The sequence below is a fragment of the Bos grunniens genome, chromosome 17, assembly GCF_055505025.1.
Source record: "Bos grunniens cultivar Pamir isolate PY7600 chromosome 17, Bosgru_T2T1.0, whole genome shotgun sequence".
NCBI classification, from domain to species: domain Eukaryota; kingdom Metazoa; phylum Chordata; class Mammalia; order Artiodactyla; family Bovidae; genus Bos; species Bos grunniens.
Window position 1 is genome coordinate 37,852,694 of NC_141181.1, and position 13,027 is coordinate 37,865,720.

Consider the following 13,027-nt stretch of genomic DNA (forward strand, 5'->3'; position numbering starts at 1 on the left):
TTTCATGCTCAGCTTTCTTTATAGACCAACTCTCACATTCATACATAACTACTGGAAAACCAATAGCTATGACTAGATGGAAATATCAGACCACCTGATCTGCCTCTTGAAAAATTTGTATGCAGGTCAGGAAGCAACAGTTAGAATTGGACATGGAACAACAGACTGCTTCCAAATAGGAAAAGGAGTTTGTCAAGGCTGTATATTGTCACCCTGTTTATTTAACTTATATGCAGAGTACATCATGAGAAACGCTGGACTGGAAGAAACACAAACTGGAATCAAGATTGCCGGGAGAAATATCAATAACATAAGATATGCAGATGACACCACCCTTATGGCAGAAAGTGAAGAGGAACTCAAAAGCCTCTTGATGAAAGTGAAAATGGAGAGTGAAAATGTTGGCTTAAAGCTCAACATTCAGAAAACGAAGATCATGGCATCTGGTCCCATCACTTCAGGGGAAATAGATGGGGAAACAGTGGAAACAGTGTCAGACTTTATTTTTCTGGGCTCCAAAATCACTGCAGATGGTGACTGCAGCCATAAAATTAAAAGACACTTACTCCTTGGAAGGAAAGTTATGACCAACCTAGATAGCATATTCAAAAGCAGAGACGTTACTTTGCCAACAAAGTTTCGTCTAGTCAAGGCTATGGTTTTTCCTGTGGTCATGTATGGATGTGAGAGTTGGACTGTGAAGAAGGCTGAGCGCTGAAGAATTGATGCTTTTGAACTGTGGTGTTGGAGAAGACTCTTGAGAGTCCCTTGGTCTGCAAGGAGATCCAAGCAGTCCATTCTGAAGGAGATCAGCCCTGGGATTTCTTTAGAAGGAATGATGCTAAAGCTGAAACTCCAGTACTTTGGCCACCTCATGCGAAGAGTTGACTCATTGGAAAAGACTTTGATGCTGGGAGGGATTGGGGGCAAGAGGAGAAGGGGATGACAGAGGATGAGATGGCTGGATGGCATCGCTGACTCGATAGACGTTAGTCTCGGTGAACTCTGGGAGTTGGTGATGGACAGGGAGGCCTGGCGTGCTGGGATTCATGGGGTGGCAAAGAGTCAGACACGACTGAGCGACTGATCTGATCTGATGACTAGATCGACATTTGTTGGCAAAGTAATGTCTCTGCTTTTTTAAAAATCTGTCTAGATTGGTCATAGCTTTTCTTCCAATGAGCCAGAGTCTTTTAATTTTATGGCTGCAGTCACCATCTGCAGTGATTTTGGAGTCCAAGAAAATAAAGTCTGTCACTCCTTCCATTTTTTCCCCATCCATTGCCATTCAGTGTTGGGACACAATGGCATGATTTTCTCTTTTGAATGCTGAGTTTTCAGCCAGCTCTTCACTTTCTTCTTTCACTTTCTTTAAGAGGCTGTTTAGTTCCTCTTTGCTTTCAGCCAAACTATGGTGTCATCTGTATATCTGAGGTTATTAATATTTATCCCAGTAATCTTGATTCCAGCTTGTCCTTTATCCAACCCAGCATTTCGCTTGAGGTATACTACATATAAATTAAGTAAGCAGGGTTATAATATAGAGCCTTGACATACTCCCTTTCCAATTTGGAAGCAGTCTGTCATTCCATGCCTGGTTCTAACTGTTGCTTCTTGACCTGTATACAAATTTCTCAGGAGGCAGGCAAGTGATCCAATATTCCTGTCTGTTTAAGAATTTTCCACAGTTGGTTGTGATCCACACAGTCAAAGGTTTTAGAATAGTCAATGAAACAAAAGTGGATGATTTTCTGGAATTCTCTTTTTTTTTCTACGATCCAACAGATGTTGAAAATTTGATCTATGAGTCCTCTACTTTTTCTAAATCCACCTTAAATATCTGGAAGTTCTCAGTTCATGTACTGTTGAAGCCTTGCTTGGAGAATTTTGAGGATTACTTTGCCATGGTGTGTTCAGTACAGCTCAGTTCAGTCTCACAGTCCTTTCCGACTCTGTGACCCCATGAACCACAGCAGACCAGTCCTCCCTGTCCATCACCAACTGCTGGAGCCTACCCAAACCCATGTCCATTGACTCAGTGATGCCATCCTACCATCTCATGCTCTGTCATCCCCTTCTCCTCCTGCCCTCAATCCCTCCCAGCATCAGGGTCTTTTCAAATAAGTTAGCTCTTCGCATCAGGTGGCCAAAGTATTGGAGTTTCAGCTTCAGCATCAGTCCTTCAAATGAACACCCAGGACTGATCTCCTTTAGAATGGACTGGTTGGATCTCCTTGCAGTCCAAGGGACTCTCGAGAGTCTTCTCCAACATCACCGTTCAAAAACATCAATTCTTTGGTGCCCAGCTTTCTCTATAGTCAAAATCTGACATCCATACATGACTACTGGAAAAACCATAGCCTGGACTAGACGGAGTTTTGTTGACAAAATATTGTCTCTGCTTTTGAATATGCTATCTAGGTTGGTCATAACTTTCCTTCCAAGGAGTAAGCGTCTTTTAATTTCATGGCTGCAGTCACCATCATCAGTGATTTGGGGGCCCAAAAAAAGTAAAGTCAGCCACTGTTTCCCCATCTATTTGCCATGAAGTGATGGGACCAGATGCCATGATCTTTGTTTTCTGAATGTTGAGCTTTAAGCCAACTTTTTCCACTCTCTTCTTTCAATTTTATCAAGAAGCTCTTTAGTTCTTCACTTTCTGCCATAAGGGTGATGTCATCTGCATATCTGAGGTTATTGATATTTCTTCCGGCAATCTTGATTCCAGATGGTGCTTCTTCCAGTCCAGCGTTTCTCATGATGTACTCTGCGTATAAGTTAAATAAACAGGGTGACAATATATAGCCTTGACGTACTCTTTTTCTTATTTGAAACTAGTCTGTTGTTCCAGGTCTAGTTCTAACTGTTGCTACCTGACCTGCATACAGATCTCTCAAGAGGCAAGTCAGGTGGTCCAGTATTCCCATCTCTTTCAGGATGTTCTACAGTTTGTTGTGATCCACACAGTCAAAGGCTTTGGCATAGTCAATAAAGCAGAAATAGATGTTTTTCTGAAACTCTCTTGCTTTTTTGATGATCCAGCAGATGTTGGCAATTTGGTCTCTGGTTCCTCTGCCTTTTCTAAAACCAGCTTGAACATCTGGAATTTCACAGTTCATATATTGCTGAAGCCTGGCTTGGAGAATATTGAGCATTCCTTTACTAGCCTGTGAGGTAAGTGCAATTGTGCGGTAGTTTGAGCATTCTTTAGCATTGCTTTTCTTTGGGATTGGAATGAAAACTGACCTTTTCCAGTCCTGTGGCAACTGCTGAGTTTTCCAAATTTGCTGACATATTGAGTGCAGCAGTTTCACAACATCATCTTTTAGGATATGTAATAGCTCAACTGGAATTCCATCACCTCCACTAGCTTTGTTCATAGAGATACTTCTATGGCTCACTTGACTTCACATTCCAGGATGTCTGGCTCTAGCTGAGTGTGAGTGATCACACAATCGTGATTATCTTGGTCATGAAGATCTTTTTTGGACAGTTCTTCTGTGTATTCTTGCCACCTCTTCTTAATATCTTCTGCTTCTGTTAGGTCCATGCCATTTCTGTCCTTTATTAAGCCCATCTTTGCATGAAATGTTCCCTTAGTATCTATAATTTTCTTTAAGCAATCTCTAGTCTTTTCCATTCTATTGTTTTCCTCTATGTGAGATGTGTGTAACTGTGCAGTAGTTTGTACATTCGTTTGTATTGCATTTCTTTGGGGTTGGAATGAAAATTGACCTTTTCCAGTATGGTGGCCACTGCTGAGTTTTCCAAATTTGCTGACATATTGAGTGCAGCACTTTCACAGCATCATCTTTTAGGATTTGAAATAGCTCAACTGGAATTCCATCACCTCCACTAGCTTTGTTTGTAGTGATGCTTCCTAAGGCCCACTTGACTTTGCACTCTTGAATGTCTGACTCTAGGTGAATGATCACACCATTGTGGTTATTTGGGTAATTAAGATCTTTTTTGTATAGTTCCTCTGTGAATTCTTGCCACCCCTTTAATAAAATCTACCTCTGTTAGGTCCATACCTTTTCTGTCCTTTACTGTGACCATCTATGCATGAAATGTTCCCTTAGTATCTCTAATATTCTTGAAGCGATCTCTAGTCTTTCCCATTCTGTTGTTATCCTCTACTTCTTTGCATTGATCACTTAGGAAGGCTATCTTAACTCTCCTTGCCTATCGCTGGAACTCTGCATTCAGCCAGGTGCATTCTTTCCTTTTGTCCTTTACCTTTCACTCATCTTGTTCTTCAGCTTATACATATACACACTGCTATATATAAAATCACTGTGGGAGACCTGGGTTCAATCTCTGGCTTGGAAAGATCCCCTAGAGGAGGGCATGGCAACCAACTCCAGTATTCTTGCCTGGAAAATCCCCATGGACAGAAGAGCCTAATGGGCTTCAGTCCATAAAGTGTCAAGACACAACTTAGCAGCTAATCACAGCACAGCATGTATAAAATAGATAACTAATAAAGATCTACTCTATAGCACAGGGTAGTCTGCTCAATACTGTGTAATGGCCTACATGGGAAAAAAATCTAAAAATGAGTGGATAAGACCATGGTGTTGAAAAGTGGCAGACACAACTGAGCACCTTAACTGAACTGGTAACTGATGCATTTTGCAGTACAGCAGAAACTAGCACAACATTGTAAATCAACTATACACCAATGAAAAATTTAAAAAGAAAATAAAAATAACACAAGGTGTTTTCCTTAAGTATTTTGGGAAATAGGAAAAGTTTGAATAGTGAATAAAAAGAATAAATAAAATAATTGTATACATTAGAAAAAAATTAAATGAAGTTAAATTAGCTAACTCTGGGATATAGGAGGGGAAAATTTCCCCACATTGAATAACTCTCCTTTAATTCTGCTTTATATATGGTAAACAATAATTTTTAAAAATAGGATATTGGAAAAATATGTTATTAGCTTTCTTCCACTGCATCAGGCCCATTCTTCAGAAATAACCATTCTTTAAAATTAAATTTATTTTTAACTGGAGAATAAGTGTTTATAATATTTTGCTGGTTTCTTTTATACATTAACATGAATCATCCATAGGTATACACATGTCCCCTCCCTTCTGAAACTCTCTCCCATCTCCTACCCAAACCCATTCCTTTAAGTTGTCACAGAGTTCACTGTTTCATATGGCAAGTCCCCACTAGCTATGTATTTTACACATGGTAATGTATTTGTTTCAATGCCAATCTCTCAATTTGGTGGACTCTCTGCTTCCTGCACTGTGTCCACAAATCTGATTTCTATGTGTGTGTCTTCATTCAGTTCAGTCACTCACTCATGTCTGACTCTTTGAGACCCCATGAACTGCAGCACTCCAGGTCTCCCAGTCCATTACCAACTGCTGGAGCTTACCCAAATCCATGTCCACTGAGTTGGTGATACAATGCAATCATCTTATATCCTCTGTTGTCCCCTTCTCCTCCTGCCCTCAATCTTTCCCAGCATCAGGGTCTTTTCAAATGAGTCAGCACTTCACATCATGTGGCCAAAGATTTTGAGTTTCAGCTTCAACATCAGTGCTTCCAAAGAACACCGAGGACTGATCTCCTTTAGGATGGACTTCTTGTATCTCCTTGCAGTCCAAGGGACTCTCAAGAGTCTTCTCCAATACCACAGTTCAAGACCATCAATTCTACTGCACTCAGCTTTCTTTATAGTCCAACTTTCACATCCCTACATGACTACTGGAAAACCATAGCCTTGACTAGATGGAGCTTTGTTGACAAAGTAATGTCTCTGCATTTTAATATGCTGTCTAGTTTGGCCACACCTTTCCTTCCATAGGGTAAGTGTCTTTTAATTTCATGGCTGCAATCACTATCTGCAGTGATTTTGGGGCCCAAAATAGTAAAGTAAGCCACTGTTTCCATTGTTTCCCCATTTATTTGCCATAAAGTGATGGAACCAGATGCCATGATCTTAATTTCCTGAATGCTGAGCTTTAAGCCAACTTTTTCCACTCTCCTCTTTCACTTTCAACAAGAGGCTCTTTAGTTGTTCTTCACTTTCTGCCATAAGGGTGGTGTCATTTGTATATCTGAGGTTGTTGATATTTCTCCCAGCAATCTTGATTCCAGCTTGTGCTTCTTCCAGCCCAGCATTTTTCATGATATACTCTGCATAGAAGTTAAATAATCAGGGTGACAATATACAGCCTTGATGTACTCCTTTTCCTATTTGGAACTGGCATGTTTTTCCATGTCCAGTTCTAACTGTTGCTTCCTGACCTGCATACAGGTTTCTCAAGAGGCAGGTCAGCTGGTCTGGTATTCCCATCTCTTTCAGAACTTTCCACAGTTTATTGTGATCCATACAGTCAAAGTCTTTGGCATAGTCAATACAGCAGAAATAGATGTTTTTCTAGAACTCTCTTGCTTTTTTGATGATCCAGTGGATGTTGGCAATTTGGTCTCTGGTTCCTCTGCCTTTTCCAAAACCAGTTTGAACATCTGGAAGTTCACGGTTCACTTATTGTTGAAGCCTGGCTTGGAGAATATTGAATATCATTCCTTTACTAGCTTGTGAGATGAGTGCACTTGTGCAGTAGTTTGAGCATTCTTTGGCATTGTCTGTCTTTGGGATTGGAATGAAAACTGACCTTTTCTAGTCCTGTGGCCACTACTGAGTTTTCCAAATTTGCTATCGCATTGAGTGCAACACTTTCACAGCATCGTCTTTTAGGATTTGAAATAGCTCAACTGGAATTCCATCACTTCCTCTAGCTTTGTTTATAGTGATGCTTCCTAAGGCCCACTTGACTCTGCATTCGAGGATGTCTGGCACTATGTTGTTGATAACACCATCATGATTATCTGGTTCATGAAGATCATTTTTGTACAGTTCTTCTGTGTATTCCTGCCGCCTCTTCTTAATATCTTCTGCTTCTGTTAGGTCCATACCATTTCTGTCCTTTATTGAGCCTATCTTTTCATGAAATGTTCCCTTAGTATCTCTAATTTTCTTGAAGAGATCTTGCGTCTTACCCATTCTATTTTTTTCCCTTTATTTCTTTTCATTGATCACTGAGGAAGGCTTTCTTATCTCTCCTTGCTAATCTTTAGCACTCTGAATTCAAATGCTTATATCTTTCCTTTTCTCCTTTGGTTTTTGCTTCTCTTCTTTTCACAGCTATTTGTAAGGCCTTCCCAGACAGCGATTTTACTTTTTTGCATTTCTTTTTCTTGGGGATGGTCTTGATCCCTGTCTCCTATACAATGTCACGAACCTCGGTCCATAGTTCATCAGATATTCTGTCTATCAGATCTAGTCCCTTAAATCTATTTCTCACTTCCACTATATAATCACCAGGGTTTTGACTTAGGTCATACCTGAATGGTCTGGTGGTTTTCCCCGCTTTCTTCAATTTAAGTCTGAATTTGGCAATAAGGAGTTCATGATCTGAGCCATAGTCTGCTCCCGGTCTTTTTTTTTTTTTTTTCCTGTCTTTATAGAGCTTCTCTATCTTTGGCTGCAAAGAATATATTCAACCTAATTTTGGTGTTGGCCATCTGGTGATGACCATGTGCAGAGCCTTCTCTTGTGTTGTTGGAAAAGGGTGGTTGCAATAACTAATGCATTCTCTTGGCAAAACTCATTAGCTTTTGCCCTGCTTCATTCTGTACTCCAAGGCCAAATTTGCCAATTACTCCAGGTGTTTCTTGACTTCCTACTTTTGCATTCCAGTCCCCTATAATGAAAAAGACATCTTTTTGGGTGCTAGTTCTAAACGGTATTATAGGCCTTCATAGAACCATTCAACTTCAGCTTTTCAGCGTTACTGGTCAGGGCATAGACTTGGATTACCGTGATATTGAATGGTTTACCTTGGAAACGAACAGGATCATTCTGTCGTTTTTGAGATTGCATCCAAGTACTGCATTCGGACTCTTTGTTGACTATGATGGCTCTTCTATTTCTTCTAAGGGATTCCTGCTCACAGTGGTAGATATAATGGTCATCTGAGTTAAATTCACCCATTCCAGTTCATTTTAGTTCGCTGATTCCTAGAATTTCGACGTTTACTCTTGCCATCTCCTGTTTGACCACTTCCAATTTGCCTTGATTCATGGACCTGATAATCCAGGTTCTTATGCAATATTGCTCTTTATAGCATCGGACCTTGCTTCCATCACCAGTCACATCTACAACTGGGTATTGTTTTGCTTTGGTTCCATCCCTTCATTCTTTCTGGAGTTATTTCTCCACCGATCTCCAGTAGCATATTGGGCACCTACCGACCTGGGGAGTTCCTCTTTCAGTATCCTATCATTTTGCTTTTTCATACTGTTTATGGGGTTCTCAAGGCAAGAATACTGAAGTGGTTTGACTTTCCTTTCTCCAGTGGACAACATTCTGTCAGACCTCTCCACATGACCCGTCCGTATTGGGTGGCCCCACATGGCATAGCTTAGTTTCATTTAGAAACAAGATTGTGGTCCATGTGATCAGATTGGCTAGTTGTCTGTGATTGTGGTTTCGGTGCATCTGCCCTCTGATGCCCTCTCTCAGCGCCTACCATGGACGCAGGGTATCGCTTCATGGCTGCTCTGGCAAAGCACAGCTCCTGCTCCTTACCTTGGACATGGTGTATCTCCTCACGGCTGCCATTCCTGGCCTTGGACATGGGGTAGTTCCTCTCAGTCACTCCTGTGCTGCATAGCTACTGCTCCTGTGCCACTGCTTCTGGACTGGGCAGCTGCCCTGGCTTCACTGCACAGCCATTTTTGCCCTGCAAGTAGGTTCATTAATACCATCTTTCTAGATTTTATATATATGGGTTAGTATATCATCTCTGTATAATAGCCTCTAGGTTCATCCACCTCATTAGAACTAACTCAAATCTGTTCCTTTTATGGCTGAGTAATATTCCATTATATGTATCATATCTTTTTAATCCATTCATCTGTCAATAGACATCTTGGTTGCTTCAATGTCCTAGCTATTGTAAATAGTGCTTTGATGAATACTGGAGAACATATGTTTTTATTAATTAGGGTTTTCTCTGGGTATATGTCCCATAGTTGGTTTGTTGTGTCATATAGTAGTTTTATTGCTCATTTTTTAAGGAATCTCCATGCTGTTCTCCATAATGGCTGTATCAATTTACATTCCCACCAACACTACAAGAAGGTGGTTCACTTTTCTCTACACCCTCTCCAGTAATTATTGTTTGTGGATTTTTAAAATGATGGCCATTCTGACCAGTGTGAGGTGATACCTCATTGTAGTTTTGATTTGTGTTTCTCTAATTGAGGGATGTTGAGAATCTTTTCATGTGCTTACTAGCCATATGTGCATCTTCTTTGGAGAAAAGTCTGTTTAGGTCTTCTGCCCACTTTTTAGAGACAACAATTTTTTAAGTTTTCCATTTTTAGTTATTTGATGAGAAATTACAGAACTCTGAATCACATGCCTTCTTTTTCCCCTTATTTTTCTTAATTTAAAAATTATTTATAAAAAACGCATTAATTTATCACTTGGAGAGCAGGACGAGGGCTGGCCTGCCTTCACCTGCCTGGGAGAAAGAAACTGCCTGCTCACTGCTGGCAAAGCACAGTTCAGGGTATCCACCTGGCAGAACCACTGAAGAGATATTACTTCTTCTCTGCTGGGTAGCATGTTTTGTGGCCAAGTGTTTGGGCCAGCTTTCCTGCAGCTGCCACTTTCTGGAGGGATGTGCAGTAACAGGGCTGAGCCTGTGTTCAGCCCCCAGCGGTGTCAGGGTATGGCCTGAAGGTTCAGCCCCCCAGCGGTGTCAGGGTATGTACTTCTCAAGTACAGAGGATGCTTGGGGTTGACCTTGGGGTGAATGTGCCTTGGCACATCCAGAAAATGCTGGATAGCCAAAAGTTCTGCTGCACCAACGTGGCCACATGAGCCTTCCCCTTTTCCAGTCCACCCTGACCCCCTGCAAGATGTCCAATGGCCTGGGGGTGCCAACCTGGAAGGAAGGAACCCTCTTTGGGCTTCCAGATATCAATGAGTGCTGGGAAGAAACACCAGGTGTTCAGGTGTGTGTCTCCCAGGATGTTGAGAGGCACCTGTTCTGTAGCCCATGGGACTCTAGAGGTCAAACAGTGAGGCAGCCTGGGAAAGGGGACTTTCCTCAGAAGCAAAGCATCTCCTAGCCATTGACAGCCACTTCCAGCTGTATTCTGTTGTTAGTATGCTGCAGTTTTACTATGTTGACACTTCGTTATATTCTTTATATTTTACATTCACAACAATCTTGTTGCAACCTATGTGGAAACTAATTTCCAGGTGTATCTAAAGTTTGATTATGAAGAGAAAACCTTAAGATATTACAAAATACACATATGAGGATCTATTAATTCATCATAGGTAAATTTCTTTAACTGATACTGCTGCTGTTGCTGCTAAGTCGCTTCAGTTGTGTCTGACTCTGTGTGACCCTATAGACAGCACCCACCAGGCTCCCCTGTCCCTGGGATTCTCCAGGCAAGAACACTGGAGTGAGTTGCCATTTCCTTCTCCAATGCATGAAAGTGAAAAGTGAAAGTCAAGTCGCTCAGTGGTTTCCAACTCTTCGTGACCCCATGGACTGCACCCTACTAGGCTCCTCCGTCCATGGGATTTTTCCAGGCAAGAGTACTAGAGTAGGTTGCCATTGCCTTCTCCGTTAACTGATACTAAGAAGCAGAAATAATGAAAAAATGACAAGAGACATACAGATGCCCAACAAGTGTATGGAAAGATGCTCAACATCATTAATTAGGGAAATGAAAATCAAAACCCCAATGAGACGTCACCTCAAATGTTGACATGGTTATTATCATAAGACAAAAAGTTGGTAAGGATAATGAGAATTTGAGAAACTTGTACTCTACTGATGGGAACATTAAAATGGTACAGTCACCATGGGAAAGTATGAGGGTCCTCAAAAAATTAAAAATAGAACTATCATATGATATTTATCCAGAATAATTAAACTTCAGATATCAATGAACTATCCTGTTCATCACAACATTATTCACAATAGCCAAGAAACAACCTAAATGCCCATCAATAAATGGATAAAGAAAATGTGGTAAATTCATATGGAACATTGGAATGGAACATAAAGTATGGAACATTCTTAAGTCTTAAAAAAACAAAAATGAAATCCTGCCATGTGTGACAACATGGATGAACCTGGAGGATATTGTGCTAAATGAAATAAACCAGGCACAGAAAGACAAATGCAATATGATTCCACTTTTAGGGTATATCCAAAAAGTAGTCAAATGCATACACAGAGAGTGGAATGGTGCTCACTTTTGGCTGGGAGGGGACTGGGGACTTACAGTTCAACAGGTATTAAGTTTTAATTATGAAAGTGAGTAAATTTTAGAGTTCTGCTGTACAACATTGTGCCTATAGTTAACAGTACTTCATTGTGCACATAAAGCTTTGTCAAGAGGGTAGATCTCATACTAAGTGTTCTTACTACAACAACAGTAATAAAAAACTGTTAGTTAGATAATGGGGAACAGGGGAGCTGTCCTCTTGTTTCATCTCTGAGCAGCAGGGAAAATTCTCTAATGAGGAAGGCATTTGGGGAAACAGGTGAGCTGGGGGCATCTTGGGCAGTATTGCCACTCAGCAAAATGTCCACAGCTGTCAAAAAGCATACTTTGTTTATAATATTATACATTTTTATATGACAAGAAAAAAGTGAAAAAGCTCTTGGAATATCATTTTCATGGTTTTCAAATTGCTTGTGTCCTTGTGCATTTATCTCTGTGATGCATTCATCCTTTTAGAATTGATTGTAGGAATTCTTTTCATGCAAAAAGGTACTTATCTGTTAGAAAAAGAGAGAGAAAAAAATAAAATGTGAATATTCATTTTTCTTTTTTTTTTTTTAAAGAAAAGGGTGGAATTTAATCTTTATTTACAGGACACTGCAAGATATGAAATTCCACATAGAAACAAGAAACCCATTTGCATGACCAATGGTATGGAAAACTAAATTAAAATGCAAGTGCCTGTGTAATGTGATATATTTAGATCTGGCAAATTCAACAAAGAATTGCAATTGAGAATGTAGTAAAGATCTTTTTAAATGATAAAATAGACAAAGACTGATAGAAAAATAGTAAAATTGCATAACTATAAAATTTGTATAGATTAACATTAAATATGCATAAAATTACTTATCTAAGTTGATACTCTAAACATGAAACAAAAAGGTACACTGATTTAATTTTTATACTGTAAAGACAGCACACACATACACTAAAAGTCTAACCATATTAAGGAAGTGGCAACCCATTTCAATATTCTTGCCTGGGAAATCCCATGGACAGAAGAGACTGGCAGGCTACAGTCCAAGGGGTCGTAAAAGAGTTGGACATGACTTAGCAACTAAACAACAGTCAAGCTTTTAAACAGAAAACAAAAAAAGTGGATTCTCTCTTGCATTGCTGAATTGGTGGCAGGGTTAACTGGTAAAAGCAATTGGAAAATGATTTTGAAATATTTATAAAGTTGGAAATGAGCCAGTTTTACCAGCCATCAATTCTGGTGCTAGGAAAAGAAAACCTACATTGGCATCAGGAGTTGAAATATGATGGAATCCATTCAAATATTCTGTGTGGTCTCTGCTAATAATTATTTTTCTGGTTTCTTCTAATTTTTGAGACTTTATGACATTTGTAGTTGATGTCTCTTGTTGTTTCCTTACATGATTGCCCATCAAACTTTACTGTTTAAGATTATTTCTTTTTCTCTACATTAATAAATCATTTTGAGCAAACTGTAAAGAGCCTTTAAAATATTTTCCTATGCAGCCAAATACCAAACAACTTCTGCATTCATATTTCAATTTTGATTCAGTATTGCATTTATTCTCAAATTATAATCAAATATGACAGGTACTATATCCTCCCCACTGGGTTTCACAGAAGCATACCACAGATTTTAAAAATCTATTAGTGCAGCATTACTAAGCAAATCTGTTATGGTTCACTTAAGCTTACTCAA